General features: G+C 41.1%; 1 long non-coding RNA gene and 1 pseudogene across 33 annotated transcripts in view; one reads left to right on the forward strand and one right to left on the reverse strand.

Annotated features, from left to right (window-relative positions):
* The first annotated feature begins 60 nt into the window (after positions 1-60).
* Positions 61-26,498, forward strand: part of LOC103351145 (uncharacterized) — a 271,397-nt gene continuing 244,959 nt past the window's right edge. For 31 of the 32 annotated variants that reach the window (XR_016217510.1, XR_016217509.1, XR_016217497.1 and 28 more), the window contains exons 1-2: positions 71-347; positions 18,181-18,254. This is a non-coding gene — a long non-coding RNA (uncharacterized LOC103351145). Of the gene's footprint in view, positions 348-18,180; positions 18,255-26,498 lie in introns of all 32 variants that reach the window. The other variant, XR_016217520.1, reaches the window with a different exon arrangement.
* Positions 11,354-11,686, reverse strand: LOC100341292 (large ribosomal subunit protein eL43 pseudogene; annotated as a pseudogene). Its single transcript, XR_016217535.1, has one exon. The product of XR_016217535.1 is annotated as a large ribosomal subunit protein eL43 pseudogene (transcript).

Here is a 26,498-nt window from a genome sequence, read left to right on the forward strand (position 1 = left end):
CGCTCGGCGATCTGATTGGCTCGCTCCTCTTTTCAAAATCAGGACCCCGGAGGGTGACCAGGAGCCGCCTGTCTTAGGAGGCGCGTGCGACAGGCGACAGCGACGGGTACGACAGACAAACCTAAGAAACACGAAAAGAAAGACGACTTTCACTTGCTCTTTCATTGCCGTATTTTCTGGAGGGAAATGCTTTTTTAAGCGTATTTGAATACGCAACACTTGGCTTGCGCCTCAGACAATCTATTCGGGGAGCTATAATAGACACCTCATTCTCATTTTTTCCGAACTTGGCGGAGGTTGAAGGCCCCCTTACGCAGAAACCCGAGCTCTACGGAACCCGAGCTGAGGCAAGTTAAGTTGGGATTCACAAAAGCTGATTTTAGCAACTCGAACACACAGCCCTCGGTGGGGACTTCGACTTGGGGGAGTTGCTCCAGATTTGGGGACCTGGTGGTGATGCGCAAGTGTTAGTGCAGAGGTAGTTAAGGACGATGAAGAAGACCTGTCATGAGAGGGTAGAGTGTGCGAGGGACGCGCGGTCGACGGGGAGGCGGCAGCTGCAGACGCTTCCTAGGGTGGGCTTTTGGGGTTCGGAGACCCGGAGGGGCCCGGCTGCCTCCCCAGACAGTGCTGAAACCTCGGTTATCTTGTTGAGTGACGCCCAGCTCCGGTCACGAACTGTGTCTCCACTCTCCCACATAAGCGACCCCATCCAGATGCTCTGTTCCCTGAGGTGTAGTCGTTTCTTCTGACTCAGTTTAAATAGCGACAACGCAGTACACGTTTACTTCCGCTCTGCTTCATCCCCTTTGGTTACAACCGCGACCGTTCGTTTTTGGCCTTGTGCACCGGGCTGCTCCCACTGCCTCACCTCACGGTGGCAGGGCGACATGAGAATTTACCCGGTGACTGCGTTGAAGTAGGGAACATTTTTTGGAATCACCGTGCTCTTTTGGAATTCAGGTCCTCAGTGTTCTGCCCTTCGGATCTGAAGAAAAGTCTGCATAACGTGATGGGGACAAAAAGGAAATTAAACAGTTTTCTTTATTGGGACAATTGTTTAGTGTTTATTATACAGTACAAGATGATGAGCAGAATCAATTTTAGCTCTCAAGGTAAAGGAAGATACTGGGATTTTTATCAACAGAGAAATGTAGTAAGAAAAGGGATATAATTCCATTGCCGCGCACAATAAAATACTTTTTGGGGAGCCAGGGCACAGAGAGAGCCCCAAGGGATTAACGTACCTGAAGAACAGTAGAAAATAACTTGGTGAAAAGTGGAAGTGAGGTGACTGAGTGGAACCAGCATTCAGTCAGGAGGTAAATGCCCATACAAGTCATGAATTTTTTACAAGAAACTTGGATCAGAGATGAAACTGAAGCAGTTCTTTATATACTTAGTTCAGACATCATTTTAAAAATTTACTTGTCCTTAGCCTCAACCCTTTTCCCAACTACACATTGTTCTAGATTTTAGATGTCTCAGATTTCCTCTTAAAAACTCACGACAGCCCTTGGATACTGAGTGCCTATTTCTAAGTGTGCTGTTTGATTTTTTTGTCCCCTTTCTCTTAAGATGAAAATACTGGTTTTATCTTTATCTATTTTTTGACCAGCAGAGTTAGACAATGAGAGAGAGACAGAGAGAAAGGTCTTCCTTCCGTTGGTTCACCCCGCAAATGGCCCCAACGGCCGGTGCTATGCTGATCCGAAGCCAGGAGCCAGGTGCTTCTTCCTGGTCTCCCATGTGGGTGCAGGGCCCAAGCACTTGGGCCATCCTCCACTGCCCTCCCGGGCCACAGCAGAGAGCTGGACTGGAAGAGGAGCAACCGGGACTAGAACCCAGAGTGCTGGCGTCACAGGCGGAGGATTAGCCTAGTGAGCCACGGCACCGGCCTGAAAATACTGGTTTTAATGATAGTAACATAATTGCTATTTGTTTTATCAATATATAACTACATTTAAAGATATAATAACAGAATAAAGAATAACTAAAATGGAATAATATTAATGATATTATTAACATATGACTGATGAATGATGTTTAAGTTTTTTTGTGCATCTTCTTTTCTTATACCACTAAGGATAGACAGTTAAAATACAGTTTGCTAAACAAACTGGAGACAATTTGTTTTGGTTATATATGGGTTTACCATAGCTTATTCAATGAGGCCTACTGATGAAGGCAGTCTATTTTAAGTCTTCCATTAGGAAACGGTCCCATGTACATATGTAATATACAAGGGTACTTCAAAAAGTTTGTGGAAAATGGAATTAAAATATAAGCTTATTATGATGCAAAAAAAAAAAATTGGCAGGGCTGCGCTGTGGCACAGCAGGTTAAGCCACTGCTCATGATACTGAAACCCCATTCAGAGTGCTGTTTCAGGTCCTGGCTGCTGCTCTTCCAATCCAGCTCTCTGCTAGTGTGCCTGAAAAGCAGCTTCCTGCTAATGTCCCTCGAAAGCAGCAGAAGATGGTCCAAGTACTTGGGCCCCTGCCACCCACATGGGAGACCAGGATGGAATTTCTGGCTCCTGGCTTCCACCTGTACCAGACTCAGCTATTGTGACCATTTGGTGACTGAACCAGAGGATGGAAGATTTGTTTCTCTCTCTCTCTCCATCACTATGCCTTTCAAATAAATAAATAAATCTTTAAAAAATACATATATGAAAGAAATTTGAATCCATGCTCGCTGTAGGCTCAGTCTTTTCATAATACATATTTTCCACCACCTTTTTTCAGACTTTTTGCCAATGCATCTTTTTTTTTTTAAAGCTTTATTTATTTATTTGAAAGTCAGAGTTACACAGAGAGAGAAGAGAGGCAGAGAGAGAAAGAGGTCTTCCATCTGCTGGTTCACTCCCCAACTGGCCACAAAAACCAGAGCTGTGCCAATCTGAAGCCAGGAGCCAGGAGCTTCTGGGTCTCCCATGCAGGTGCAGGGACCCAAGGACTTGAGCCATCTTCTGCTTCTTTCCCAGGCCATAGCAGAGAGCTGGATTGGAAGTGGAACAGCCAGGACTCGAATTGGCGCCCATATGGGATTTTGGCACTGCAGGCAGCGGCTTTACCCACTGAGCCACAGCCTGGCCCCTCATCTTTTGTTCTTAAAGATTTATTTTATTTATTTGAAAGGCTGGGGCTCATCCAAGCTGAAGCCAGGAGCCAGGAACTTTATCCAGGGTCTCCCACTTGGGTGCAGGAGTCCAAGCACTTGGGCCATCTTCCATTGTTTTTTCAAGCACATTAGCAGGGAGCTGGATCAGAAGTGTAGCAGCCAGGACTCAAACCTGCACCCATATAGGGTGCTGACATTTCAGGTGGCAGCTTACTGTTAACAATGCTGGGGCTGGCGCTGTGTTGCGGTGGGTTAATGCCCTGGCCTGAAGCACCGGTATCCCATATGGGCGCTGGATCAAGACCCAGTTGCTCCACATCCAATCCAGCTCTCTCTGTGGCCTGGGAAAGCAGTAGAAGATGGCCCAAGTCCTTGGGCCCCTGCACTCATGTGGGAGACCTGGAAGAACCTCCTGGCTCCTAGCTTGAGACTGGTGCAGCTCCAGCTGTTATGGCCAATTGGGGGGTTAACCATTGGGTGGAAGACCTCTCCCTCTCTCTCTCTCTCTCTCTCTCTCTCTCTCTTACTCTCTTAATCTCCTCACTCTGTGTAAATCTGACTTAAAATAAATAAATAAATATTAAAAAAAATCAACAATGCCAGCCCATTGCCCATGCATCTTTAAGCACAGATATCTACAAATGAAATTGCAAGGTCAAAGGATAAAAGAATGTATGATTTTTGTTTAATATTACCAAATTTCTTTTCATAGTAGTTGTGAAATTTTGTATTCATATCAATAGCACAAGAGTTTCTTTTCCGCTACAGCTTCTACAACAGAGTAGATGGTCAAACTCCCAGGTTTTTCCTATTTTATTAGGTGGGAAATGGTATCTCAGTATAGTTTTTCATTTATCTTTTATGAATGAAGAGGGGTATCTTTTTAAACATTGTATGTGTACAATGAAGTATTATGAAATTGTTGAGGAATATGAAAGACAAGTGAAATGATTGAAGATGAAAAGCACAAAAGAATGTGTTTAGTATGTTACTTTTTGTAAGTGAGGGCTAGGAATACATATACCACTGAATATTTGCTTATATGTTAAAACAATAAAAAGGGACTTGGAAATATAATAAAAATGATAACAAATGGTAAAGAATGAGAGGATGAGGGAGAGGACAGGAATGGAAGCTGGACTTCTTTAAATATATTCCATTTTATAGTTTGATCTTGGAACCTGTACATGTTTAATCTATTTAAAACACAAAACAAAATTGAAAAGAAAAAAATTAGAATGGGAAAGTATGCAGAAATAGTCAAGCTTTTCACCTGTTAAAGGGATATTTGCATTTTTTCTGTTTTTTATCAATCAAGATGACCTACTTTCTTAAAAAGTGGAATCTTTTTATAAAGCAGTATTTTGTGATATTAGTTGCACATTTTGGGAGACTTTTTTGCTTTGCCCTTTCTCTGCTTAAATTGGAGTCAATCTCTTTTTTTTTTTTTTAAACCAACTTTTTTTTTTTTTTTTTTTTGACAGGCAGAGTGGACAGTGAGAGAGAGAGACAGAGAGAAAGGTCTTCCTTTTGCCGTTGGTTCACCCTCCAATGGCCGCCGCGGCTGGCGCGCTGCGGCCGGTGCACCGCGCTGATCCAATGGTAGGAGCCAGGAGCCAGGTGCTTTTCCTGGTCTCCCATGGGGTGCAGAGCCCAAGCACCTGGGCCATCCTCCACTGCACTCCCTGGCCACAGCAGAGAGCTGGCCTGGAAGAGGGGCAACCGGGACAGAATCCGGTGCCCCGACCGGGACTAGAACCCGGTGTGCCGGCGCCGCTAGGCGGAGGATTAGCCTAGTGAGCCGCAGCGCCGGCCCTGGAGTCAATCTCTTTTAATGCTTCTGGATTTTGGTCATATGTAGGAATGTTTTCCCTACTTTCAGTTCACATTAATGAATTCTAGTACTGATTTTTCTAATGCCAGTTTTTTTTAGAAGTGTTACAGTGTCATACTTCTATATTAGCTCTCTGATCTATTTTGAAGTTATCTAGTGTAAAAAGAATGGATCCAGTTTGTATCTTTTTCCAAATGGCTATCCAATCTTAGATATTTTTATTTTATCTCATTTCATTGAGCACTCACACATATCTCTCAGCAAAGTATTACTGCTGAAACCCCACAAAATTCTTTGTCTAGGAAAAGACAAATCATATTTGTTTAAGGATTAGGCTTTGCTTTTAGTTAGTGCCACTAGATGGCATGCACCATTTTCTTTAAAGTATCTGCTAAACAAAATTCCTGAACCTTTTTCCTGTATCCCTGATTGAAAGAAGATTATTTGTGCTGCATTCAGACTAGTTCAAGAACTTTATAAAGCCGAAACGATTGTCCCTGGAATCGCTACCTTCAGGGCTTGGCACATTCCACAGAAATATGAATCCATTTATTAATAAAATAGAAATGCTGCAATGGCAAGAGGGAGAGGGGATGTCTATCATACCCTGTCCTAAATTGGGACTTGACTAAGACAGCAAATAATGCAATGATTTGTTCAGGCCATCAGGGTCTATAAACAGGCTAAAGGACACTGGTGCTTCATGTAGATTCAGGACTAGATACTCTTCCAGGACTGAGATACTCACTCTCCCCAACCCCAAGTGTTGGTGACTGCTGGTTCATAGAGAGTTACCCTCTGAGAACTGCTCTGTGAAGCTGTGTCCCCCAGGGCTGTCTGCCTTCTGGGACTGAACCCTTACTGCAACTCAAGACAATTGAAGGACCTCAAGTTCCAGAGCTTTCTGTAGACTCAGCTGAGGCTGATTTGATACACATGTCACAGCCAGTCAGTCTCTCAGTCTACTCAAATTCTGTCTCTCTTCCACCTCTACTTGTGTTCCAAGAGCTCTACCCTGCAAGCAAATCTATGTCGGTTCTGTTTTTCAGGCAACTGAAATTAAGATACAGGGTTAATGATTTTCCTTAAACAATGCTCTAAAGTAAAGCCTTGTTAATGAAATTTGGTTTATTGACCAACAACATTAACATTATCTGGAAACTATTTAGAAAGAAATCACTCCGGCCTCACCCTAGACCTACTGAAGCAGAATCTTCACTTGTATGATTACCAGGTGATATCTGTACATTAAAATTGGAGAAGCCGTAGTCTAGGTTCAAAAGACAATGGCCTTAGTTCAAGACTATTTCTTACACTGGCTTATTAGGTGGGAAAACCGAATAATGTTTTATTTTGCTCTATGTTATGCAAGTTAATGAAACAAAAAGTGGAGAACAGAAGCGAAAACAGACAATTTTAGGTATTACAGTCTCTTACAACATAGTGTTTTATCTGGTTTTTGTTCCTGAGGTTGCTTAATAGAATGCTCTAATATTCATTGACATGTCTTCAATGACTGACCAAACATGTCAGAGTAATAGCCTTCTGGGAATTGTGGGTAGACACCAATGTATATTCTTCTTCTTCCTCTTCCTCCTCCTCCTCTCATCCTCCTCCTTTTAATTCTAATTCTAATTCTTTTTTTGTTTGACAGATAGAGTTAGACAGTGAGAGAGAGAGACAGAGAGAAAGGTCTTCCTTCTGTCGGTTCAACCCCCAAATCGCTGCTATGGCCGGAGCTACGCTGATTCAAAGCCAGGACCAGGTGCTTCCTCCTGGTCTCCCATGCAGGTGCAGGGCCCAGGCACTTGAGCCATCCTCCACTGCCTTCCTGGGCCACAGCAGAGAGTTGGACTGGAAGAGGAGCAATCAGGACTACAACCTGGCACCCCATATGGGATGCTGGCGTCGCAGGTGGAGGATTAACCAAGTGAGCCATGGTGTTGGCCCTCTAATTTTAATTCTAATTCTAATTCTTCTTCTTCCTCCTCCTCCTCCTCATTCTACTTTTCTTTCTCCTCCTTCTCCTTCTTCTTCTTCTATTTAAGAGTAAGATTTATTAGAGTCAAAGACCTCCAGTCAGAATGGCATGAAGGGGGGTTCCAAATGAGGCAAAACTCAAAGGGGCTGGTGGTAGTGGAGTTTTTAAGTACAATTTTAGGGAAGAAAAAAACTTGACATTCAGTTACAAGGTGGGGACAAAACCCATCAAAAGACCTAATTTGCAGTTTTGATCCTATGTGGCTTGCTCATGATGAAAATAAGATGCATCAGAAGGATGCTATTGAGTTAAAATTGTGAGCTCAAGAGGATGGAATCTCCACTCTTTCCTATTGTTACAGTAAAATTGGAAGATTTCAAGGAGTGGGATGGCAGGCACTTTCTTTTTAGAAAGTTTTTATTTAATAAATATAAATTTCATAGGTACAGCTTTTGGAATATAGCAATTCTTCCTGCCATACCTGCCTTCCCACCCCCACTCTCATCCCACCTCTTACTCCCTCTCCCAGCCCATTCTTCATTAAGATTCATTTTTAATTATCTTTATATACAGAAGACCAATTCTATACTGAGTAAAGATTTCAACAGTTTGCACCCACAGACACACAATAAAGTACTATTTGAAGACAAATTTTACTGTTAATTCTCATTGTACAACTCATTAAAAACAGAGGTCATACATGTAGAGCAAGTGCACAGTGACTCCTGTTGTTGATTTAACAAATGCCAGTGATCATCTGAGGCTCTTGTCATGAGCTGCCAAGGCTATGGAAGCCTTTTGAGTCCACAAACTGTCAATATGTAGACAGAGCCATAATCAAAGTGAAAGTTCTGTCCTCCCTTTAGAGAAAAGAACCTCCTTCTTTGATGGCCCCTTCTTTCCACTAAGATCTCACTCACAGAGATCCTTCATGTAGATCATTTTTTGCCACAGTGTCTTGGTTTTCCATGCCTGAAATGCTCTCATGTGCTTTCAGCCAGATCCAAATGCCTTAAGGGCTGATTCTGAGGTCAGAGTGCTATTTAGAGCATTTGTTATTCTATGAGTCTGCTGTGTGGCCTGCTTCCCATGTTGGATCATTCTCTCCTTTATAATTCTATCTATTGTTATTACCAGATACTTGGTCTTATTCATGTGATCCCTTTGAAACTTAATCCTACCTAGATTATTAATTACACACACTTTAACATGTAAAATGGCATTAGTACCTACCAACTTAATGGGATTTGGAATCCCATGGCATGTTTTTAGGTTTACCCTTAGGTGGAAGTCCATGGAAACATGTGCTGAACTGTACATCTCCTCTCTCTCTTATTCTCACTCTTATTTTTGACAAGGATCAATTTTCAATTGGATTTAAACACCTAAGAATAATTCTGTGTTAAGTAAAGAGTTCAACCAATGGAATTAAGTAGAAAAAGAAAATACTAAAAAGAATAAAATAGTAAGCTGTCCCTTAACAGTCAAGACAAGGACTGATCAATTCATTGCTTCTCATAGTGACAGTTTCACTTCTACATGTTTCCTTTTAGGTGCTCAGTTGTCACAGATCAGGAAGAACATATTATATTTTTCCCTTTGGGACTGGCTTATTTCACTCAGCATGATGTTTTCCAGATTCCTCCATTTTGTTGCAAATTACTGGATTTCATTTTTTTTATCACTGTGTAGGGTTTTATAGAGTACACATCTCATTTATCCAGTCTTCTGTTGATGGGCATTTAGGTTGATTCCGTGTCTTAGCTATTGTGAATTGAGCTGCAATAAACATTGAGGTGCAGATAGCTCTTTTATTTGCTGATTTACTTTCTCTTGGGTAAATTCCAAGAGTGGGATGGCTGGGTTGTATGGTAGAGCTATATTCAGATTTCTGAGGTATCTCCAAACTGTCTTCCATAGTGGCTTTACAGTATGCATTCCCACCAACAGTGGATTGGGGTACCTTTTTCCCCACATCCTTGCCAGCATTTGTTGTTTGTTGATTTCTGTATGAAAGCCATTCTGACTGGGGTGAGGTGAAACCTCATTGTGATTTTGATTTGCATTTCCCTGATGGCTAGTGATCCTAAACATTTTTTCACATGTCTGTTGGCTATTTGGGTTTCCTCTTTTGAAAAATGTCTGTTTAAGTGCTTGGCCCATCTCTTAAGTGGGTTGTTTGTTTTTCTGTTGTAGTTTCTTCATTTCTTTGAAGATTCTGGTTATTAATCCTTTATCAGTTGCATAGTTTGCAAATAATTTCTCCCATTCTGTCAGTTGCCTCTTCACTTTCCTGTTTCTTTTGCTGTTCATAAACTTCCCAATTTGATGTAATCCCTGTTGTTAATTTTGGCTTTGACTTCCTATGCCTCTGGGATCATTGCCAAGAAGTCTTTGCCTGTGCCAATATCTTCCAGGGTTTCTCCTATGTTCTATAATAATTTTGATGGTGTCGGGTCATATATTTAGATCTTTAATGCATGTTGAGTGGATTTTTCTGTAAGGTGTAAGGTAGGGATCTTGCTTCATGCTTCTGCATGTGGAAATCCAGTTTTCTCAGCACCATTTGTTGAATAGACTGTCCTTGCTCCAGGAATTGGTTTTAGATTCTTGATCAAATACAAGTTGGTTGTAGATGTTTGGATTGATTCCTGGTGTTGCTATTCCATTCCATTAGTCTACCCATCTGTTTTTGTACCAGTACCAGGCTGTTTTGATATAATTGTCCTGTAGTATGTCTTGAAATCTGGTATTGTGATGCCTCTGGCTTTGTTTTTGTTGTATACAATTGCTTTAGCTATTCAAGATCTCCTATGCCTCCATATGAATTTCAGCATCATTTTTTCCAGATCTGAGAAGAATGTTTTTGGTATTTTGATTGGTATTGCATTGAATCTATAAACTGCTTTTGTAATAATGGACATTTTGATGATATTGATTCTTGTAATCCATGGACATGGAAGATTTTTCTATTTTTTGGTATCCTGTTCTATTTTTTTCTTTAATGTTTTGTAATTCTCATTGTAGAGATCTTTGACATCTTGGTGAAATTTATTCCAGGGTATTTGATTATTTTTATATCTATTGTGAATTGGATTGTTCTTAGAAGTTCTTTCTCAGCTGAGGAATTTTCTGTGTATACAAAGGCTTTTGATTTTTGTGTATCGATTTTATATCCTGCTACTTTACCAAACTCTTCTATGAATTCCAACAGTCTCTTAGTTCTTTGGATCCCCTATATAAAGAATCATGTCATCTGTAAATAGGGATAGTTGGACTTCTTCCTTCTGAATTTGTATCCCTTTGATTTCTTTTTCTTGCCTAATGGCTCTGGCTAAAACTTCCAGTACTCTATTGAATAGCAATGATGAGAGTGGACACCCCTGTCTGGTACTGGATCTCAGTGGGAATGCTTCCAACTTTTCCCCATTCAATATGATGCTGGCCATGGGTTTGTCATAAATTGCCTTGATTGTGTTGAGGAATGTTCCTTCTGTACCCAATTCACTTAGAGTTTTCATAATGAAAGGGTGTTGTATTTTATCAAATGCTTTCTCTGCATCTATTGAGATAATCATACGGTTTTTCTTCTGAAGTCTGTTAATGTGGTGTATCACATTGATTCATTTGCGAATGTTGAACCATCCCTGTATACCAGGGATAAATCCCACTTAGTCTGGGTGGATGATCTTTTTGATGTGCTGTTAGAGTCTATTGGCTAGAATTTTGTTGAGGATTTTTGTGTCTATGTTCATCAGGGTAATTGGTCTGTAATTCCCTAACTCTGTTGCATCTTTTTCAGGTTTTGGAATTAAGGCGATGCTGGCTACATAAAGTTTGGGAGGATTCACTCTCTTCCAGTTGTTTTGAATAACTTGGGAAGAATTGGAGTTAGTTCTTCTTTAAATGCCTGATAGAATTTAGCAGTGAATCCATCTGGTCCTAGGCTTTTTTTTGTTGGGAGGGCATTTATTACTGATTCAGTTGTAGTCTTGGTTATGAGTCTGTTTAGGTTTTCTATGTCTTCCTGGCTCAACTTAGATAGGTTGTATGTGTCCAGGAATCTATCCATTTCTGCTAGGTTTCCCAGTTTATTGGCATACAACTCTTTGTCGTAATTTCTGATGATTCTTTTTATTTCTGTGGTGACTGTTGTTAAATTTTCTTTTTCATTTCTAATTTTATTGATTTGGGTTTTCTCTCTCCTTTTTTTGGTTAGTTGGGCCAATAGAGTGTCAATTTTGTTTATTTTTTCAGAAAGCCAGCTCTTTGTTTTGCTGATTTTTTGTAATTTTTTGGATTAATTTTGTTGATTTCTTCTCTAATTTTTATTATTTCTTTTCTCCTACTAGTTTTGGGTTTGGTTGGCTGTAGTTTGTCTAGATCCTTTTTTGTTGTTGTTGTTATATAAATAACCCATTTATTATAGGCTGCTGATGTCTCATATGGCACCTCTACTGGTCTTTCAATTCTTTCAGTCTTCTGATCGCAGACTTCACTGTGACGGCAGAAGTGGTGTTGTATGTCCAGGCACCACCAGCCACTGTTTTCATGCAGGAGCCACAGTGCCAGATCCCCACGGCTCGTCTCTTCATCTTGGTTTTGCCGCAGAAGGAGCAAGTGTACTTGGCATGCTGGCTGACTTCAATCTTCTTCTTCACCATTTTCCGGAGGGAGGTGCCATAGCAGGTCCCGTATTTACTCACAATCCCGACCTTCTTGGTGCGTTTTGCCATAGCTCCCCCAGCTAGGTCCAAGCCCAGAGAGGTGTCTAGATCCTTGAGATGCATTGATAGCTCATTTATTTTGTGCCTTTTTAATTTCTTGATGTGGGCACCTATTTCTATAAACTTTCTTCTTAACACTGATTTTACTGTATCCCATAAGTTTTGATATGTTATGTTGTCATCTTCATTTGTTTCCAGAAAGTTTTTGATTTCTCCTATGACCCTGTGTTCATTCAGGGCCATATTATTCAGTCTCCATGTGTTTGCATATGCTCTAGAAATTCCTGAGTTGCTGATTTCCAGCTTAATTCCATTGTGATCTAAGAAGATGCATGCTATGATTTTGATTTTTTTGAAATTGTTGAGACTTGCTTTATGGCCTAGTAAGTGGTCAATCCTAGAGAAAGTTCCATGCACTGCTGAGAAGAATATGTATTCTGCAACAGTAGGGTTAAAAGTTCTGTAGATATCTATTAGGTCCATTTGGTCTGTAGTGTCAATTAAATATGTTGTTTCCTTATTGACCTTCCGTCTGGTTGATCTGTTCATTGCTGAAAATGGAGTATTGAAGTCCCTCAATACTCTTGTATTGGAATATAAGTCTCCCTTTAAATCCTTTAGCATTTCTTTGAAATAACCAGGTGCCCTGTCATTAGGTGCATATACCTTTATAATAGCTATATCTTCCTGTGGAATTGATCTATTAATCATTATATAATGCCCTTCTTTGTCTCTTTTAACAGTTTTTGTGTTAAAATCTATTTTGTCTAATATTAACATCGTTACACCAGCTCTTTTTTGGTTTCTGTTGGCATAGAATGTCTTTTTCCATCCTTTTACTTTCAATCTGCATGCATCTTTGTTGGTGAGATGTGTTTCTTGTAAACAGCAAATAGATGGATTTTGTTTTTTAATCCATTCAGCCATTCTGTGTCTTTTAATTAGGAAGTTGAGGTCATTTACATTTAAGATGACTATTGGTAAGTAATGACTTTGCCCTACCATTTTCCCAAAAATATTCCCAATTTATTCTTTGAACTTCCTTTGATCTTTCACTGAGAGATTTTCTGCCTTTACCTTCTTTTGTAGTGATGATCATGTTTCTGTGTTTCTCTGTGCATCACATCCTTAAGCATCTTTACAGGGCTGGACAGGTGGTGACAAATTCTTTCAATTCCTGTTTGTTATGGAAGGTCTTTATTTCACTTTTATTCCCAGATGAGAGCTTTGCAGGGTATAATATTCTGGGATGACAGTTTTTTTCTCTTAAGACTTGTACTATATCTCTCCATTCTCTCCTAGCCTGTAGGATTTCTGATGGGAAGTCTGCTGTGAGTCTAATTGGAGATTCTCTGAAAGTAATCTGGCATTTCTCTTGTGCATATTTTAGAATCTTCTCTTTGTTTTACTGTGGTGAGTTTGATTACAATGTGTCATGGTGAGAATCTTTTCTGGTCATGTCTATTGGGAGTTCTGTGTGCTTCCTGTACTTGGATGCCCCTTTCTTTCTCCAAACCTGGATGTTTTCTGCTATTATTTCCCTAAAAAGTCCTTCTAATCCTTTCTCTCTCTCTATGCCTTCAGGAACTCCTAGAACCCTTATGTTTGTTTTTGTTTTTTAATAGTATCCTGTAGATTCCCAACAGTGTTCTTTAGTTTTCTAATTTCCTCTTCTTATCTTTGGTTTGACTGTATGCTTTCCTGTGCTTTGTCTTCTACGTACGATATTCTCTCTTCTGCTTCACTGATTCTGTTTTTAAGGCTCTCCACTACATTTTTTATTTGTTCTGTTGAATTCTTCATTTCATTTTGATTCCTCTTTAAGATCTCAGTTTCATGGGAGAAATTTTCTTTCATGTCCTGCATGGATTTCAGTAGTTCATGTGTTTGCTTTTGACTACTTTGATGTAATCTTATGATCAATTTTTTGTATTCCATTTCTTGCATTTCTTGTATCTCCTTGTCTTCACAATCTAGCATTGAATTGTTGTGTTCTTTTTGGGGCATCATGTTGTCTCCCTTATTCTTGTTTCTTGGATTGGTGTGTTTGTTGTCTGATATTTGTGGAGATAACCGTTAGTTCCCCCAACCCCCATGCTGTGGCAGCTTTTATTGTTGCACTATGACTCTGTAGATAAGTGGAATGTGCTTTCAGTGAATCTCTAGAGGCTTGTAGTGAGTGTGGCCAGAGTGCTCTGTTCGGTTCTCCAGGGTTAAGGGCATGCCCTAAGGTGACACACCCAGGTTCGGCATAGAAAATTCCTCTCTCTCTCTTTCTCTCTCTTTTTAAATTCAGAATGAAGGTATATTTTGCTCAGCTAAACTCTCCTCAATGGAGACCAGTGCCTGAGTGGTAGCCCAAATAGGTATAATATTTGTCCACTCTGTCCCAAGGACCACACAAAGGATCTGTTCAGTCCTCAGTGTAAGTTCAGATTCCCCAGGAATGTCTCTCACCAGGTAACCAGGAACCCATGAGCATGTGGAGTCTCCCACTGAGACTGCTCAAAGTCCCAGCCACACCATGAGTCCTCCCACACACCCTCAGTTTTTTTCACAGTCCCTGTACAGAGGTGTCACACAGTCACAAGCTCCTAGACCTCTGTTTATTCTCCCCACCAGAGTCAGGAGTCTCCACTTGGCTGGTTGCCAAACTGGCACAGCTGTTACATATGTCCAAAATGGTGCCTGCTGTATTGGCTTGATACAGGACACCATTTCAATGTGATAGGGGAAGAGAGAAACATGTCTGTCTGTCCTTTTTTTTTTTTTTCCCCCCTCTAGTTTGGCTGGTACACTTTCCCCCATTGAACTCCAAGCCAGGTTCCCTCTAGGCTCTTCCTGCTGCTTTTTCACCAGTGGCTTGGTCTGTTGCAGTTTGGTGTCACCTCACTTTCCAGTGCTGGTACGTAGGCTCTCAGCTGTTGGAGTCCCAAGCCATGGACACACACGCCCTCCATGTAGTTCCATCATGTGCCTCTAATTTCGGTAGAGTTTCTTCTGCCGTCTTTTCCCTAACTCCTCCCTGAGACTAGACTATCTCCACTTTTTTTAAACTATCTTCTCGGCAAGCACTTTTGACCTTGCTAAAAACAACCCTGTGGGGAAAGTAAGCACTCTGCACCCTAGTTTCCACCTGACTCCTCACATTCCCTCCTAACTTCTCTTAGGGGAATTGGGCAATGATCCCTCTGGCTGCTTCATGCTGAAAAGAACTGTTGTTGGGAATGGCAAACAAGACAGGGTTCCAGCAGGAGGTAGCTTCTCAGCAGGAAGTGGCTTCTTGAGAGGAATGGCAGTGCCAACTTGCAGAAACTGCTTCCATCAGAGGTTTCATGTGCATGGCCATCTAGGTTTCACCATTTCAAGTCTAGAGAAAACGATTCTAACAAGCAGTTTAAACTCACCGAGTCTAAAACAAAGGATGGAGTCTTTGGAGGACCTAAGAAGGATGCTGTCTAAACCATGAGCAAGTTTTCCCATTGAGAAGCAAATAGATACAGAAGGGGCTTGATAATCATCATATGGGATTTAAGGTGTATAATCTTTAAAACAGATTTCCGTTCTAGAGCAAGAGATTCAAGCTGCCTTTTTTTGTCAAGTGGGAAAGGTCAGACTTACAGAATAGTATATAACTACAAAATAATAAAATAAAAATTATGTAAGGATTGAAAATCTGTCCTTTGCAAAACTAAGAAATGGAGAATTTCGTAGAGGCTTGGTTATATAAATTATTGTATATCAATTACATGGGTGCTATTTATTGATTTGTTTGGAAGATGTTTATAATATGATTTGCAAAGAAAAGTCACAAAATAGTGTGTTTAATTGTTGTAATTTGCATTTGTATATGCGAAGAAAAATGGCAGGATATTAACAGTGTTTATCTCTAGGCTGTAACATTGCAAGTGATTTATATATTCTTTGTGCTTTTCTGCTATTACCATCTGAATTTTTAATAGCAAGGGCTATTGTTTATTGATTTGAGTGTCCCCCAAAGGCCCATGTGTTTAAAGCTTGGCCTCCAAAGTCATACATTTATGATACCAAGAGAGTGAAAACTTAATCCAGTTATGGTATTTAGAAGTAGGGCCTTTATAAAGTGATTGGATTGAACTCTGTTGTTAGGGTAGAGGTCCCATGATAGGATCATGGTGGCTTTCCCTCTCTCTCTCAAATTAAAAGATGAAAAGGTAAAGCTATTTCCATTTTGAAAATTAAATGGAGGTATAAGGAAGGTAAGATGATACTCAGAGGCCCACACAAATATGTCTTCTTGATGGTTCAGAAGCACAGTAGAGCCCTTGTCAGGAGCAACTCCTGCTTAAGGGTCTACTATACACCTTATGTTTCCTCCTTTAGGTATAAGTTCCTAGAGAAGGCAGTAGCCAAGTTCATGTTCATATTCAAGGCTACTTTCCAGTAGTTTGAATAAAGTTCTCAATGAATTTTTTGAGTTAATATGGAATTCTTACTAGCAAGAAATGCTTTCAGTCAAGAATCTTGCAGGGTAAACATCTTGAGGATGAAATTTGTTTAATTTGGGCCCGCCGCCATGGCTCACTTGGCTAATCCTCCGCCTGCGGCACTGGCATCCCATATGGGCGCTGGGTTCTAGTCCCGGTTGCTCCTCTTCCAGTCCAGCTCTCTGCTGTGGCCCGGGAGGACAGTGGAGGATGGCCCAAGTGCTTGGGCTCCTGCACCCGCATGGGAGACCAGGAGGAAGTGCCTGGCTCCTGGCTTCAGATCGGCACAGCACTGGCCGCACCAGCCATTTGGGGGGTGAACCAACGGAAGGAAGAACTTTCTCTCTGTCTCTCTCTCTCTCACTGTCTGTAACTCTGTCAGATAAATAAATAAAAAATCTTTAAAAAAAGAAATTTGTTTAATTTAAAAGACAGAAACAGACACAAGATGGGAAGAGAGAAAAAGAGAGAGAGAGAAAGAGACGGAGAGAGAGAGAGATCTTCCATATACTGGTTCACTCCCCAAATGCCACCAGTGCTGGGCCAAACTGAAAACAGGAACCTGGAACTCAATCTAGGTCTCCCACATGAGTGACAGAGACTTAAGTAAATGGGTCATCCACTGCTGTTTCCCAGGGTGTGCATTAGTAGGAATCCAGAGTTGGAAGCAGAGCTAGGACTGAAATTTGATATGGAAGGTGCTCATCCCAAATGACATATTAATCACTGTACCAAATGCTCTCCAACAATGAAAATTTTTAAACTGTAGATTTGGGATCAGGAAAAGGCAAGTCAATCTGTACACAAATTTGTCTGTATGTACTGACTGCAGATCTCTAGCTCTGTGGGGTGGTAAAAAGCAGATCTCTTGTCAAATAAATAGGGGATTTAACCCAGTTTCCTGACTTAAGATCTCTGGAGCATCCAAATATGCCATTGGGAATTTCCAATAAGGGAGGGCATTAAACTTTACTTCCTGATATTTGACTGTTGGGTTTTTTTCTGTAATTATCTCAAAGCCCTGTGGTGGCTGCTGTTTAAGGAATGAGATTTGGTCATCTCTTCACTGTGTTCATGTGCAGTCACAAAGAACACCCTTCTGGGTTGCCTTTTGATATTTAGCAAGCTTGTCTGTCTCTGCACTCACATTGTGGCTCCAAGCTTCAGTCAAACAGGTTTCTGTGGCCCCTGAAATCTAAGAAAGTTATACTTAGTTGTATTTAATATAATGTCTTTTCATTGAAAGAGATGATAGAATGAGTATGAAGAAAATAATACTTTGAAACCATCAGACACCTTCCAAAGACAGATATTAATAAATACAAAATATCACTGGAAATTCTTGCTTGACCTTGGAGTAAACATACAAGGATAGTTTAAGCCACATTACAGAATCAAGCAGAGGCAATGTGTTGTTTGGGACACCCATAGAGCAGATGACAAGACGGCACTAGATTTGCAGTTGATGCATCGGAAGGAAGTACTGTTAAGCATAAACAGGAGAGAGCCAGAGCAGGTAAGGAGAAGCTGTAGACCAGGATATGGTTCAGACTCCTGCAAGAGCCGCAGGGAAGAACAGTTGCATAAGAAGAACATAAACCTACAGCACTATTTTAAGAAATTTTGGACAGTTTGATGGGGAGTCCCTCACCCAACATCTCACGTTAGAGGAGTCTTGCAATCCACAAGAATGGGACAGTGCTAGTAATCCTCAGTCATTGGCTAGCAGAAGCCCTGAGTGCAAGTGCCGTGATAGATTCCACGGACCAGCAGGTGATACTGTCAGTCAACTCTGCTCCTTGCAAGGGGAAATCTGAGTGGTGGATTTTTACAGTAACTTTGAGGAGTGAAGTCAAATGACCTGGGCTTACTTAATTATAGAAAAGTTACCTAACTTGTCTGAGCCCCAAATTCCTCATCTGTAAAATGGGAATTATTAAGACATCCATGTCAGTCTTTTTGTGAGAATAACATAACTCATGTAATATTCTTACCACTTTGCCAGCCATATTGAAGACTTCAGTAAATGCTAACTTTTTATTACAGATCCTTACAGTCAGTACAAAGTCAGAAGTCTCAGACCTCAAGGAGTTTTGACAGCTGGAAGAAAATGCTGAAAGGTGAGAGACAGCCTTTACTATATGTACTGTAGAGTGCCCATAAAACCCTTCTCCAGGCTCTTTCTAATGTGATGCTTCCTTCCTGTGACTCAGAACTTCACCTCCAAGTGCTTAATATCAGGGAAAAAGACAAGAGCCACAATTCTCTGCTAGGTTGATGTGGCTGATGTGGAGACTCCCATTTTCAAGTTTCCCTTGTAAAGTTCAGTGTATTGGCCAGCGTCGCAGCTCAATAAGCTAATCCTCCGCCTGCGGCGCTGGCACTCCGGGTTCTAGTCCCAGTCGGGGTGCCAGATTCTGTCCCGGTTGCCCCTCTTTCAGGCCAGCTCTCTGCTGTGGCCCGGGAGGGCAGTGGAGGATGGCCCAAGTGCTTGGGCCCTGCACCCGCATGGGAGACCAGGAGAGGCACCTGGCTCCTGGCTTCGGATCAGTGCACTATGCCGGCAGCAGTGCACCGCTACCGCGGCCACTGGAGGGTGAACCAACGGCAAAAGGAAGACCTTTCTCTCTGTCTCTCTCTCTCACTGTCCACTCTGCCTGTCAAAACAACAACAACAAAAAAAAGTTCAGTGTATTTATCTATTTATTCTGTATGCCTCCTCTAGAGGTCAATAATGTTGTAAACAGAAGCAAGCCTCATGATTAGTCAAGCAATTTACAGGATATTGAGAAGGTCATCACTGTTAAGTGCAACACTATAATCCACAAAATATATGAGGCTTTAAAGTCTTAATGCCTTGACTTTTTTTTTTTTTTTTTTTTTTTTTTTTTTTTTTTTTGACAGGCAGAGTGGACAGTGAGAGAGAGAGACAGAGAGAGAAAGGTCTTCCTTTGCCGCTGGTTCACCCTCCAATGGCCGCCGCTGCAGCCGGCGCACCGCGTTGATCCTGGCAGGAGCCAGGAGCCAGGTGCTTTTCCTGGTCTCCCATGGGGTGCAGGGCCCAAGCACCTGGGCCATCCTCCACTGCACTCCCTGGCCATAGCAGAGAGCTGGCCTGGAAGAGGGGCAACCGGGACAGAATCCGGCGCCCCAACCGGGACTAGAACCCGGTGTGCCGGCGCCGCAAGGTGGAGGATTAGCCTATTGAGCCACGGCGCCGGCTCATGCCTTGACTTTTGATCAGAATTTATAGGCGAGAAGAACAATGACTACCTCAGAACATTTTTATGATTAAAATTAAAACAGAGGTGGATTCACTTAACCCCTGCCAGCAGTCTTAAATTCATTGAACTGCCTTCTGTGTTCATGGAATGCTGCCTCTCTGGAACTTATGGGATGGGAAACAAAGACAAGAGATGGGTAATTCTAGAAGCAGTTGGTGAGACATCTTTATACCTTTGAGACTGGCCTGATGATTAAGATTTCTCAAGGGTATTGGGTATTTGGTTTATGCATGTAGACATTGACTGGCTCAACTGGATGACCTGTCCTTACATTGACTGTGCAGAGGGACAGTTCTACATAGATTCTGTTTCTCTGCTTCGCACATCATGTAGAAGTGATTGTGTTAGCCAGAGATAGTAGCTTCATAGCCCAGGAAGAGAGTGAACAGAAGGAACTACATGAAATTGCGGACAGCTCACATCCAGAATACAGTCCTCTATCTGTACAGGAAATCTAGTGTGAAGCAACTGATTTGGAAATACTTCCTAGGAAAAATTACATAGATAGAGCTTTTTCACCTCTGAAATCTCATAACTGAAATTATTAGTAGGGTTATTTTGTGAAATCTTTTCAAAAAGTTAAATTACTCTGCCATCTGAGATGCTCCACCAAAGAGGAACAGCATTCACTGGACATAATATACCAGACTTTAATCCTTGTGTTATACTTAGGAAACAGGTATTGTCCTGGTTTTACAGATAAGAAAACCAAGGTTTACAGAGGCTAAGAAAATTGTATACGATCTTGAGCTGTTAAATGAAAAGAGCTGGGATTCCGATGTGGATCTTCATGACTCCAAAATCCACGCTCAGTCCAACACACTCACCACCATACCTTTCTTGTGGGAAAACTAATGACCTTAGAACAGCTTTGACTGAAAGTCATCACCTTTTGACTTGAGTGGCAACTGAAAAACCTTCATATGTAGGAGGGTCTCCCTCACTGATTTTGGCAATATCAGCGCTGGTTGCTTTGGCTTGTGTACTTTCTTTTAAAAGTGTTTATTATCCTGGTATATGAGACATTAACTGTGAATACATGTTTCAGATACTTTAGTTTTTAAAGGGAGACTTCAATAGCGTTAGACCATTGATTACTTAGAGAAGAGAGAGCGGACTTATAGGGGAAAGGCCAAAAAGGACAAAAAATTGAAAAAAACACGTATATGCATTTATTTTAGAATTTTATCTGAGACCAACCCCAGTGATCCTTTTTGCTTTTTAAGCATGTTTCTAAATTTTACAGTGTATCTATCCTATGGCACTGTTATGAGAAATTCATGAGACATGTGAGGATGCTTTGTTGTGTAAATGGTTTAACATAAGAGACATGGTGAGGTGGTGAGGTACTTTTTCAATTTCTAAATTTGTTCTGACTTTAATGGCCAGATATATTTTCTTTTTCTTACTTTTTTTTTTTTTTTAAAGATTTTATATACTTACTTGAGAGGTAGAGTTACAGAAAGAGAAAGAGAGAAAGAAAGAGAAATAGAGGTTTTCCATCCGCTGGTTCACTCTCCCAAATGGCCACAACACAGGTGCAGGGGCCCAAGGACCTAGGCAATCTTCTACTGCTTTCCCAGGCCATAGCAGAGAGAACGATGGGAAGAGAAGCAGCCAGGACTAGAACTGGCGCCCATACGGTATGCCAGCTCCGCAGGTGGAGGATTAACCTACTGTGCCACAGCACCGGCCCCCAGATATATTTTCTATTCCACCGGGCTCCATTCTCTTGATCATGCATCCAAAATAATTTTTTTTTTTTTTTTGACAGGCAGAGTGGACAGTGAGAGAGAGACAGAGAGAAAGGTCTTCCTTTTGCCGTTGGTTCACCCTCCAATGGCCGCCGCGGCCGGCGCGCTGCAGCCTGCGCATCACACTGATCTGAAGGCAGGAGCCAGGTGCTTCTCCTGGTCTCCCATGGGGTGCAGGGCCCAAGCACTTGGGCCACCCTCCACTGCACTCCCTGGCCACAGCAGAGAGCTGGCCTGGAAGAGGGGCAACCGAGACAGAATCCGGCGCCCCAACCGGGACTAGAACCCGGTGTGCCGGTGCTGCAAGGTGGAGGATTAGCCTACTGAGCTGCGGTGCCGGCCCCAAAATAAAATTTAAAAAATCAGTCTGGACACTAGTAATAAATTATATGGGCCAATGACTTGCTCTACAAAATAATACTTAAAATTTTAAACTGGAAAAAAAAATTTCAAACAAATGTTTTATAAATAGATTAAAAACATGTTGCATGATGTTCAGCATTATTTTATCTTATAATTTCAACTTCAAAAAAGTATAGGGGTCGGCGCTGTGGTGTAGTAGGTTAATCCTCTGTTTGCAGGGCCAGCATCCCATATGGATGCCTGTTCAAGTCTCGGCTGCTCTTCTTCTAATCCAGCTCTCTGCCATGGCCTGAGAAAACAGTAGAAGATGGCCCAAGCACTTGGGCTCCTGCACCCATGTTGGAGACCCAGGGGAAGCTCCTAGCTCCTGGCTGCGGATGGGCTCAGCTCCAGCCACTGTGGCCATCTTGGGGAATGAACCAGCAGATGGAAGACATTTCTCTCTGTCTCTCCCTCTCACTGTCTGTAACTCTACCTCTCAAATAAATAAATAAAAATATTTAAAAAAATTATGAGCTATATTGAAATTTACCAGCAGAGGGGAGTAAAGGAACACAAAACAGCTTTAAGTTTAGAGTAATTTTTGTGCATAAACAGGGCAGCAAAGTCTTCAATTCTGTGTTGTTGTTTTTTTTACTAGCTAGTGGATCTGGGTGAGCACATTAAATTTTATTAATAGCTCAGTCTATAATGGAGGGAAAGCAAACAGATCTGTAGGTCACAAAGGAATTGACTGTTGGTCAGAAGATATAGGCAATGTGCAGAATGAACTACATCAGTGCATTTTTATGACCAGATTTTCTCAGTTTGAAATTTTAATTTCCAAGTTTCTTTTTTTTGTTGTTTTTCTATTAGAAGCTTTAATTTCAGTGATCAAACGAATTAAACAGGGGGACTCAGTGCTGTGGTGCAGCAGAGTAAAGCCCCTGTCTGCAGTGCAGACATATATATATGGATGCTGGTTAGAGTCCTGGCTGCTCTACTTCTGATCCAGCTCTCTGCTATGGCCTGGGAAAGCAGTAGAAGATGGCCCAAGTCCTTGGGCCCCTGCATCCACATGGGAGACCAGGAAGAAGCTCCTGACTCCTGGCTTTGGATGGGCGCAGCTCCAGCATTGGAGCTATCTGGGGAGTGAATCAGTGGATGGAAGACCTCTCTCTCTTTCTCTGCCTCTGCCTCTCTGTAACTCTGCCTTTCAAATAATTAAGTCTTAAAAAAAAAAAAGAATGAAGCAAAGGGCATTTATATTGATTAGCACTAGGCATGTGCCTCTACCTGAAACTGCTAGGAGTTTTTGACTGCCTACATTTTTATTTAGAATATCTTTGGTTTTTTGGTACTCTGATATGCAGAGTAAGTTAGCTTCTTCTTTGTGGCAGTCTAGTAATGAGAATTCTGTTCACTGGCTAGAGTCCTACATAACTAGAGGCCTCTAGACTCTCAAGGTATTTTGATATAGATTTTAAATAAATTGCAGTATACAGGAGGGAGAGAATCTAGAAATTCCAAGTGTACACCACATTCTATTGATGTTTTTCCAGCATTAATAATCAGACACTTGATAAAGAGGCCCACAACCAAGTGCTGAGTTACTCTTCTGCCATTGCTACCCTTTCTGACAGACACAAAGATTGCCCCAGAAATCTGAAATGATTCTGTACAAATGAGATTTTACTTTGTGGTCTCACTATCAAATTATATAAAGTAGATCCACTGTCAGATTATAGGAAGCAGTTAAGGGGACCTGTAGTTCCTCTTGTAGTAAAGACAGAGACCAATCATCAACAGGCCATCTGTCCAATGTCTAGCAATGTTATTATTCCAACTTTTCTTTCACATTAATTCAAGTCATAGTTCTTAGAAGTAGTAACGAGTTCTGTGCTCCCTTTAGAGAGTTATACACAGTGATGTTAGAGAAGTGAAATGTCAGCTTCAGATTTCATTTATTTGAAGTATCTACTCATCAACTTTATTTTCACTGAGCCTTAATATAAGATCTAATAGCCTCGTTACTTTAATGTGTGTACTGTACTTAGATGCCTTCACAACTTTGAAGGTCCTTTTATTCATACTGATATTTTCAAGTACCAGTGACTCAAGCCATGGTAGAAGAACTTGATATCTTCTCCACTGACACAATGTGGTTCTAGAATGTGCTTTCAATTGATGAGACAACTTTTTTTTAAAGATTTATTTGAAAGAGTTACAGAGAGAGGTAGAGACAGAGAGAGAGAGAGGTCTTCTATCCACTGATTCACTCCCCAGATGGCCGCAAAGGCTGGAACTGCGCAGTTTCGAAGCCAGGAGCCAAGAACTTCTTTCATGTCTCCTACGTGGTTGCAGGGACCCAAAGACTTGGGCCATCTTTTACTGCTTTCCCAGGCCATAGCAGAGGGCTGAATCGGAAGTGGAGCAGCTGGGTCTCGAACCGGCACCCATATGGGATGCCGGCGCTTCAGGCCAGGGTGTTAACCCACTGCGCCACAGTGCCAGCCCGGACAACTTTTATTTATTACTGGTATTAGTGGGGACCTTAAGTGAATATGCCAGACAGTTAAGGAATTCTGGGATTGTGGTGGAGGGCCTGATGGAGAAAATGGGTTACAGCTGGGCTTTAAAGGTAGATTAAGAATGAGATCATTAAAGGAGAGCAAAATGGAATTCCAAGTAAGAGAGAGTGCTTAGCAAGTAAGTAAGCAGGTATCATATTAGAAAGTACCTGACAAGTTATAACGAATGATGAATAAAGCATGCACTTAAGTAGTAGAGAGCCTTTAATATCTAAGAGTTGATGGCCTACTAGAAAACGTGGAAAAAGAAAGATTTTCCTGGAGCTAACACATACAGCTGGGAGCAGCTCTAGTAGATTTCTTTGTGTCTAAATTAATAAACTTAAATATTTCAGATAGCCAGGAACAAATATATTTTTAAAATTTTGCACAATTGTATTCCAGATTCCCAGGCTACAGTGGGTAATCAGTCAACATTAGCAAGCTTTCCCTCTCCCTTATCATCACAATCCATTTAAAAAATACCATTCTCCTGAAAAGATAATAGTCTAAGCATTGAATGTTATAAATCTCTGTGTTATACACTGGTATATGAAGTATATTATTGTCAAGAAATTTGATAATAATAATCAGTTCCACATTTTGAAAATAAGGACCACAGTCCCAGAATCAGCATAAGTAATAAATATTGCATTTCTCTATCATCTTCTTGTACTCTATGCTCCAAAAATATTCCCCTGAAGCTCATAAAAGTTGTTCGTACTTAAGTCATGGCTATAATCCCCTGTGGTAAACCATTTCCATTTTTCATTAACAGCAAAACATGATGCAACAATGTAATCAATACGGATGTTTCTAAATGATATCATTCTAACAACTCTTATGAATTCCCTAGGTTTCTGATCTGGAATGGGTTTGCATCATAGACTAAAATACTAGACAAATTTCAGTGTAAGAAAAGAAGTATCTGTTGCATTTTATGGCAAATTTTCTCTTTTGTAATGACCACCAAATTTCTGAGGGGAGAAGTAAGAGTGAAGTATGGAGTTATATTTGCACTTAAAGTAAAATAATTTCCTATGCCAGGCCATTTGATAGAAAGCATTAATAACACTGTTGCTTAGCAACTTTGCAATCAATGAACTAGGTTCCTGTTTTGTTGGCAATCCTAAGGAGCAATGCCTAGGGGAGTTCTTCTATTGTTTTTGGATTATTCAAATGGAAAGTGATTTTTTTAAAAGATTGTATTTATTTATTTGAAAGGCAGAGTTATAGAGAGAGAGGGAGAGATAGAAAGATCTTCCATCTACTGGTTCATCCCTGAAATGGCCTCAATGGCCAGAGTTGTTCCAGGCTGATGCTAGGAGCCTCTCCTTGGTGTCTCAAATGGGTGCAGTGGCCCAGGGTCCTGGGCCATCTTCTGCTGCTTTCCTAGGTGCATTAGCAGGGAATTGGATTTCTTCTTATAGAGTATGCTACACAGAGAGCTTAATATATGGTGTTGACTACATTTTAATTTCAATTCTATCATTTCCTTTGTCATACACCTTTGTGTACTTGTCACACTCTACCACACATACAACATGGATTCAGAATTCATCACTGATCAATAATCCATAGTAGAGAATGGCATCACTCCAACAGACCATGCATAGTGGGAGAAGATCAAGGACAAAACTCTGGGGAATTCTATGACAATAGGGAATAAACGGTGGCTTCCTAACCTTGAATTCTCTTCTATTCCTTTGCACCTTTGCGCATGATAGTTCCTTAGGCCTTTCCTTTCTCCTTCTCTGTGTTAGGAATTTTATGCTTAAAGAATCAGCTCAATCATCACCTTCTTGGGGTTCTCTTCTTTGGTAGCTAAGCACTCACTCCTTAGATTTGCCCAGATGCATTTGTAATTGAGTGTATTTTGACATTTATCATATCATTTGAGTGATGTAAATGCAATGTATTTTTTAAAAGGTTTATTTATTTATTATAAATGCAGAGTTACAGAGGGAATGAAACCGAGAAAGAGCGAGAGTGAGAGCGAGCGAGCGAGAGAGAATGAGAATCTTGATTCTGCTAATTTACTCTCCAAATGGCTGCAACTGCTAGAGCTGTATTAAGCTGAAGCCAGGAGCCTGGAATTCCATCCTGGTTCCCACATGGGTGGCAGGGGCCCAAGCACTTGGGTCATCTTCCACTGCTTTCCCAGGCACATTAACAAGAGCTTGATCAGAAGCAGAGCAGCCAGGGCTCAAACTGGCACTCTAATATGGCATGCTGGAGTTTCAAATGGCAGCCCTGACTTTGGATTGGCCCAGCTTCGGCTCTTGCTGCCATTTTAGGGTGAACCAGTGCATAGAAGACCTCTCTCTCTGTCTCTCCCTCTCTTTTTCTATAATTCTGCCTCTCAAGTAAATAAATAAATATTTTAAAAAAATCATTGACTCATATCCATTAAG

This window comes from Oryctolagus cuniculus, chromosome 12, assembly GCF_051225735.1.
Source record: "Oryctolagus cuniculus isolate XC-2025 breed Fujian yellow rabbit chromosome 12, ASM5122573v1, whole genome shotgun sequence".
NCBI lineage: Eukaryota > Metazoa > Chordata > Mammalia > Lagomorpha > Leporidae > Oryctolagus > Oryctolagus cuniculus.